Here is an 8,862-nt window from a genome sequence, read left to right as displayed (position 1 = left end):
AGTGCAGTCTAGGCCCAAATCTATCTCACTGCCGCGCCCCCAACCCCGCCCCCGGATGTTCTTTGTGTTTCTAATTCTCCCCCCACACCCCCTTTTTTTTTTTTTGCTTGTCAGCAAACAGCAGGGCCTGTAGAGGGGGTAGCCCCCGCCTCGTCCAGTCTCCGGAGTCACAACCCAAGTCACACGGGCGTTCGAGCTTAGGGCGCTGAAGCCACCGCGAGCAGCGCACCCCAACCCCTGTCACCCGGAGGTCAGGAGCCTGGGTACCGCCGCCGCTACGCGCTTCATCGCCAGTGACTTTGTGGGGAGGCGCACAGATGGGGAACGCCTCGGGCCGGCACTCAGGGCCAGCTGATGGGTCATCTCATTTCCTGACTTGATGGGCCGGAACCTGGGCTGGCCGGGCTGGCCGGGGGGAGCGGGGGGCGGGGGGCGTAGGGACCCAGCCAGACGCACGGGCGCATAGGCGTGTGTGTGTGTGTGTGATACATATCTTAGAGAAAGACCCCCAATACCCTCCCTCCCCCAACGCGAAGTTATCCCTCCTCCGGTTTTCTGTTCTGGACACAAGCGCCTTGGCCCCAGTCTCCGAGGACCGCGGGGCTGTGAGTGCAGTGGCGGTTGTCAGAGCTCCAGGTGTCCCCTCGCACCGTGCTGGCAGCATCCTTTTCCGAGGGAAGCTGAGGAGAGCAGGACTTGGCCTTCAGTCCAGTCCCCGGAAAGGGCTGTGGGTGGGGGAACAGGTCATGAAAGCCGCAGTGTGGAGGGTGTGGGGAAGCCTCCATTCTGGGTCCATCTAAGGTCCGCCTCTCTGGGAAACTTGGAGGGAGACAGGGGACTGGCCTTGAGAGTCAGACAGCGGTGAGGAATGCTGTAGAAAGGTGGGTGGGAAAATGCACATTGGAACGCTCGCTTCCGGGGCAGTTGGACACTCCAGCGAGTACAACAAAGCCGTGTGTGCCCCTGGGGTGGGCAAGGTTGCTGGTCCCTGTCCCAGCACCTCGCCCGCCCTCAACTCAGGAAGGAGCTGGGAGGAGGAGAGAAACCCAGGAGGGAGCCGGAGGCTGAGCTCAGATGAGAGGACAGCTGAACCAAAGAAGGGTCAGACACTGGGGTTCCTGTTTCTAGGCCATAAGTGTGGGGTTTTCTTTTTCAGCTTCCGGGAATCCAGAATCTTCCTCCAGGTCTCTGGGAACTTGAACTCTGACTCTACTTGGAAGCATTCATCCTAGGCTGGGCCTTGGAGAGGACTGAGAGGATCAGGCCTGGGATCTCAAGGAGTCCCCAGCCGGGTGTGCACCTGGGCAAAGTAGCCCACCCACTCCCCAGCTGCCTTCTGGGAAAGTGGCCACTCTCTAGGGAGCCAGGAAAGCATCACAAGGGTCAGTGCACTGCCCAGAGACTGAAGTGTGGTCCATGGACCAGTAACATCACCCTCACCTGGCTACTGCAGAATCTTGGGCCCCACCCAGGCCTCCTGCATCAGAAGCTCCATTGAAAAAGGGGGTCTAGGGGGCTTACGAACATCTAAGCTGGAGAAGCCTAATTTATAGAACCTCAGTTTAGCCACTGCCCAGTTCTTCCACCTTTTGTCTCCCAGCCTCATCTCCATCATCTGTCAAATGGGAGTTGTTTCTGAGGTCCTGGGGAACTCTTAAGCACCCCTGGAGCCACTTCAGACCAGTGAAATTAGAATCTCTAGTTGGGGGAGTCCAGGCAGGAATATGGTTTTAAGTGTCCTCAGATGATTTTAACAGCAGCCAGGAATAACTAGCATAGAAGTACCCACTTTACAGATTAGCTGAGATAGGTCTGGGCTCTATGCAAGACAGTTAAGGCCCCTGGGCTCTGTAGCCCGATTCATTCTGGCTCCAGCAAGTGTGGCCTTGAGGCAGCTAATTAATCTCTCTGTGCCTCAATTTCCTTACCTGTAAAATGGAGTTAATAATGCCTTCCACAAAGGGTGTGGGGCAGATTTAGAATCAAATATTTAGGATCAAAGTCAATAAATGTTCACTTATAGGCCAAGTCCCTCAATCTTGTTTTAACCCAGAATGGCAGAAAACTTATCTCACTCCTTTTCCTGCCTGCCACAAGCAGTCCTCTTGTAGAGCTTGTTTTTGCTTAAATATTCATGTTTATTTTGCAACATTTTCAACGTGAAAACCAATACTTTTAATTGCTTAGCAATTTAGTAAACCTGACCCTATGCAAAGATAGGTCCATTCCTAAGCCATTAGTTCTAGAAACACTAGTGAAGTGTGCTTCTAGTTCCATGTCTCGCCAAGGCAGCCACAGAATTAAGATACCTGGAGGGCTTGTTAAGACACAGAGGAAGGGTCCTGCCCAGAGATGCTGCTTCTGTAGGTTTGGGAAGGGGCAGAGTAATTGCATATATGACAAGTCCCCCAGTAGTGTGGATGCTTCTGGTCAAAGGGAACCTCTTTGAGAACCACAGTAATGGTCTGCTCAGAGCATCACAGAAATCTCAACAGCAGCACTGTCCAATAGAAATGAAAAGCAAATCACAATTGTAATTTTAAATATTCTGGTAGCCACATTTTATTTATTTATTTTTATGTATATATTTTTATTGAAATATATCTGACATATAACATGGTGCACATTTAAGGAGTAGAGCATGTTGATTTGATTATTTATTGTAATGTGATTGCTATTGTAGTGATAGCATCTCTATCACATCACACAATTATCATTTCTTTCTTTCTTTTTTTTTTTCTTTTTGGTGGAGATAGTTAAGATCTAGTCTCTTCGCAAGTTTGATGATTATAATACAATATTGTTGTCTATATTCACTACATATTCCATTAGATCAACGAGACATTTACCTAACAGTTGCAAGTTTGTACCCTTAAACGATATCTTTCCTATTCCTCCAGACTCTGGTAACACCATTTTACTCTCTGTTTTAATGAGTTTGGTAGCACATTCTTAAAAAGTAAGAAGAAATGGGTAAAATTAATGTTAATAATAAATTTTATTTAACCTAATATATTCAGCATATTAATATTTCAACATTTAATCAGTAACAAAAAGTGATTAGCTATTGAACATTTTGTATTAAATCTTTGAAATCTGGTCATTTTAACCTGGAATAGCCACATTTCAACTGCTTAAGAGCCACAAATGTCTGGTGGCTTCCGTAGTACATGGTGCAGGTCTAGAGAATTCTTTCAACTGGAAAGTAGAAGACATGAATTTCATTGTTCCCTTGGAAATGGCCCAGAGATGCACAAAAGCCAGAATGTCCAAATAGTTTTGTCTTTGTATGGTGTTTCTTTGTGTGTAGATGGGACACAGGGGTTTTAAGGAGAAGGAAGAAGGGATACTAGGGTAGGAGTCATTTGGGAGCTGTGAGGTATGGGGCCATCACCCTAACTGGTGTGATGATCAATCCGGTTCATGCTTTGAAAGAAAGTTTAGTGGACATGTCTTGCTTTGCTCCACCCACCCCCAGCATCCACTTCTACTTCCTGTAACTATACCCGGTTTTCCTTGGAGGAAACCCTATGTCCAGTTCTTTGACCATAGAACTCTTGCAATATTGAATCTGCTGTTGATCCTTGATTTAGAGATCAATATCTGACCTTATGAGGCAGGATGAGGTGTTTCCCAGGTCTTGCAGGAAGGGTATTCTTGCTCTTCACTGGACTTGGCTAAGAGGATATAAGGTCTGGAGCTACTAGAAGGTGAAAACTTCAACTTCCACCATGAGGAAACAGACTTTCTGGTAACATGGAGAAGATCAGAACTGAGAGAGAGGGAAGCCAGAACCACAAGGCTTGGGTCGCTGACTCAGGTACACTTAAAGGCAGCTGTGAATCAGCCTGAATCCCTTACCTCTTAAAAGATGGGAGAGGAGGAGATCCATCTCATGGGTTAGTAGGTATCACAAGTCAGACCAGAGTGGCAATTTGCATTTGTTGGACAGCTTGTTCTAGCATTCAAGCTTTTTGATACATTATTATTTTTAAACAACATTGGTAGCAGGACACATAACTTTTACAGTAGCAGCCCATTTTTTGGATCTCATTTTTTAAGATTGTCCTGCAACCTATAGTACTTTGACATTGGAGACTTGATAAAAGGTCAGGATCTACAAACAGTATGGTAGATGTACTTCTCACAGCAAATAGTTCAACCCAAGTGCTGCTAAAAGGCTGGTCTTAACTTCCCTCCAAGAGCATGAAATATGAAATAGACCTTGACGGGAGTATGAATGAACACAGATATTGCTCCTTCTTAAGTGGCTATAACAACACATTTCACACTCCTCTGACTATACCTTAATAGCATTATTTTGTGGTTATTTTTCTGTTTTCCCTGCTAGTGGAGGACTCCTTGAGGGCAAGGGTCACATTTTTAAAAATTAATTAATTATTTTATTATTATTTTTTTGGCTGTGTTGCATCTTCGTTGCTGCTCCCAGGCTTTCTCTAGTTGCGGTGAGCCGGGGCTACTCTTCGTTCTGGTGCGCAGGCTTCTCATTGTGGTGGCTTCTTTTGTTGCGGAGCACAGGCTCTAGGCGCGTGGGCTTCAGTAGTTGTGGCATGCGGGCCTCAGTACTTGTGGCTTGCGGGCTCTAGAGCGCAGGCTCAGTAGTTGTGGCGCATGGGCTTAGTTGCTCCACGGCATGTGGGATCTTTCCGGACCAGGGCTCAAACCCATGTCCTCTGCGTTGGCAGGAGGATTCTTATCCTCTGTGCTACACAGGGAAGCCCAAGGGTCACATTTAATATGTCTGTATTTTTTTTTTTTTTTTTTGGCTGTGTTGGGTCTTCGTTTCTGTGCGAGGGCTTTCTCTAGTTGCGGCGAGCAAGGGCCACTCTTCATCGCGGTGCGCGGGCCTCTCACTATCGCGGCCTCTCTTGTTGCGGAGCACAGGCTCCAGACGCGCAGGCTCAGTAGTTGTGGCTCACGGGCCTATTTGCTCCGCGGCATGTGGGATCTTCCCAGGCCAGGGCTCGAACCCGGGTCTCCTGCATTGACAGGCAGATTCTCAACCACTGTGCCACCAGAGAAGCCCTATGTCTGTATTTTTATATGTCTCCCAAACACCTATCATGAGGTTTGGAACACCACCAATGCAAAGTAAGGTTTCCTTTCCCGAATTTACACCTACTTGTTAAGGCTTTGTTATTTCCAGGAGTCACTATTGCCCACATGTGCATGAAGTTAAAATATTTTGTAATCATCATGTCTACAGGTATCCATACATTACCAATGGTTGAGGTTCGTTATATCAATATAAACAAATGTTTATGGGTATTTATCAGACACTGTTCTAAGCTCTGTTCTAAATAGATTGAGACACCAGGCATTTTCCTGTCCTTAGAACTTTGCCCCTGCTGTTCCTTCTGCCTGGAAGACTTTTCCTACCCCCTCCATATCCCCACCTCCCTCAAGTCTGTCTTCACATGTCATCTTCTCAATGAGATCTTCCCTGGGCATCCTATTTCTAAAGATACCCTCTCTGCCCTCATAGTTACATTCCCCATCCTTTCTCCTTGTTTGATTTTTTTTCCCCCTTTATAACATATCATGTTTTTAACCTTTCTGTATTTCATCAAATCTAAGGTGCCACCTTATTGTAAGACACACCATTATTTTATGTACTACTAAGGAAGGAAAAAATGCTGCCCATTAAGCCATGATATGGCATCAACTAAGACTCATTTTGACTTCAGAATACTAAAAGTGGGAGAAAAAAAAGCCATACCTGGGGCTTCCCTGGTGGCGCAGTGGTTGAGAGTCTGCCTGCCAGTGCAGGGGACATGGGTTCGAGCCCTGGTCTGGGAAGATCCCACATGCCGCAGAGCAGCTAGGCCCGTGAGCCACGACTACTGAGCCTGCGCGTCTGGAGCCTGTGCTCCGCAACAAGAGAGGCCGCAACAGTGAGAGGCCCGCACACCGTGATGAAGAGTGGACCCCGCTCGCTGGAACTGGAGAAAGCCCTCGCACAGAAACGAAGACCCAACACACCCAAAAATAAATAAATAAATACAATTTTAAAAAAAGCCATACCTGGCTTAGAATGAACACTATAATACTATAAAATGCATTCATTTATGTTATTTATTGTCTGGCCCCTTTCAGTAGAGAAAAAGATTTCAATCTTTTTTTTAAACTTCTAATTCCTCAGGGTCTTGAATACTCCATGAAATATAACAGACATTTAAAATTTTGTTGAATGTGGAGGATAAAATTCATGTCTTCAGGAATGAGACCAGAGATCCAGTAAATAGTTATTAAACAATATAATAAATGCTTAAATAGAAGGTGGTAGGAAATTTTCTTTGCAAGCTGAGAGGGGCGTATGTCCCTTCTCCTGGTGGGAGGCCTCCCGGGGAGATGATGGCCAAGATGATCTAGAGGGAGTGAGAGGCAGGCACTGTAAGGGGCAATTTTCCAAGCAGAAGGAACAGCATCGAGGCCCAGGGATATGAGTATGAAAAGTTAGGAGAACCGGATATTATGTCTGAAGCTGTGATTCTCAAACTTCAGCATGCATCAGGATCACCTTGGGGAAGGGACAGGGATTCTGATTCAGTAGGTCTGGGCAGCAGCAAGATAATTGTGTTTCTACTGGGTTCCTAGGTGATCCTGATGCTGCAGGTCCAGGGACCACACTTTAAGAACCGCTGGTCTAGGGAGATGAGGTTGGATGGTTAGAGAGGGCATCAGCATTTCAGCTCGTGTATATTGTGGGCTCAGCCTTGGAGGGATGACGTAAGCTGACACAAGGCTTAGAGGTGATTGGGGGTGAGGAGAGGACAGCAAGGGGCTTTTAATTTCCTGAATATAGCTTTCTAAGATGTGAATGAAATAGAATACAGAAACTTTTATATAGCTACATAAGCCCAGGGGAAAGTAAACACATTTTCTATCTAAGGCTGCTCTCTCTTTCCTTAGAGGAGCCTGGGGTAGACAAAATGTACTAGGTTTGTTCTTTCAGTCTTGTCATGGGAAGAGGCCAAGATGGGGTTAAATGTGATTTTGACAAAGGCCAAGGAGTTTAAAAAAGTAAATGTTCTGAGAACCAAATGTTTATGCCAAACAAAAGTTATGGAACTGTTTTAAAGGCTGATTTAGAATCATGAGGTCACACAGCTGGAAAGAAGAATTTCTCTAGCCAAATTGTCATTCCCATGAGGAAACCGAGGTCTGTAAGAATTAAATGCTGGGGCAAACTCCCATGCTTCCAGCTTTTACATCTCCATCAGTAAAGGTGAGACCAAGGCACTGGGACTGTTACCAAGTCCAAGCTCGTACTGCTCACTGCACGACAAACCAGTAAATCTGAGAGATGAATTGTTGGGGCAAGGAATAGTGACTTTATTCGGAAAGCCAGCAGACCAAGAAGATGGTGGACTAGTGTCCCAAAGAACCACCTTGCCCGGGTTTGGATGCTAGTTTCTTTTATAGCACAAAGGGTAGGGGAGGTGAGGAGGTAAAGTAAAAAACCAAGAAGTTGTTGCAAATACTTCCTGGTTCTGGCCAGCCTCCAGAGGGGATGTGTTAATTTCTTCTCTCCTGCAGCCTCCGCCCATGGCTGAGAGTTCCAGCTTGTCCTACCTGGTGGCCTACCTAGCCAAGCTCCACAATTACATTAGCCAGTTCTTTGCTATAAATCTCTTAATATATATTGCCTACCAGTTCTGCTTCTCTGGTTAAACCTTAACTCATACATGAGGTTATTCATGATTTCCAAGTTGCCAAATCCAAAGATTAATTCCTAGATTCTTTGACACAGTGATCTTTTCCTCATCTTGGAAGCACTTTGTTCCTTGGCTCTCCTGGTGACTCTAATGGATCACTGGCTACTTCCCAGTTCCCTTTTGTGGTTCCTCCTCACCTGTCCTTACTCCTTTTTTTTTTAAATCTAGGTAACATTGGTTTATAACATTATATGTTTCATGTGTACAACATTGTATTTCTACAACATCATATTTCTGAATACACTACAGCAGGCTCACCACTAAAAATTTGGTTTCAATCTATCACCATACAGTTGATCCCCTTTACCCATTTTGTCCCCCTCCCCCTTTCTGGTAACCACTACGCTGTTCTCTGTATCTGTGTTTGTTTTTGTGTCAATGGTGTTTTGTATGTTTTCCACATATGAATGAAATCATATGGTATTTGTCTTTCTCTGTCTGACTTATTTCACTTAGCACAATACCCTCAAGGTCCATCCATGCTGTTATGAATGGCAAGATATTATTGTTTTTTAATGGCTGAGTAGTATTGTCTTAACTCTTAAAGTTAGAATGCCCAGTTCTCAAACCTCTTCTCTTCTCTTCCTGAACTTGATTAAATCATTTAGTCTTGTTTCTTTAAATGAACTGCATATGTTGATTATCCAAAATTCTCCCCTCAAATAAATCAACTGCTTAGTATCTCCACTGGGATATATAAAGATATTTCCAACTTAACAAGTCCATGATTGTTAATTTTATGTATCAACTTGGCTAGGCTATGGTGCCCAGATTTTTGGTCAAAACCAGGTTAGATGTTGCTGTGGAGGTATTTTTAAAATGTGATCAACTTTTAAATCAGTAGACTTTGAGTAAATAGGTTACCCTTCATTAATGTGGGTGATCCTCATCCAATCAGTTGAGGCACTTAAGAGAAAAGACTGAGGTCCTCCAAGAAAGGAAGGAGTCTACCTTCAGACTGCCTTCAGACTTGAGCAGCAAAATCAACTCTTTCTTGGATGTCCCACCTGCCAGCCTGCTCTGCAGAATGCAGACTTGCCAGTGTCCATAATCACATGAGCCAGTTCCTTAAAATAAATCTCTCTCTACACACATTCCATTGGTTCTGTTTCTCTGGATAACC

This window comes from Balaenoptera borealis (assembly GCF_965194805.1).
Source record: "Balaenoptera borealis genome assembly, chromosome: 16".
NCBI lineage: Eukaryota > Metazoa > Chordata > Mammalia > Artiodactyla > Balaenopteridae > Balaenoptera > Balaenoptera borealis.
Note: the sequence above shows the minus strand (reverse complement) of the source record.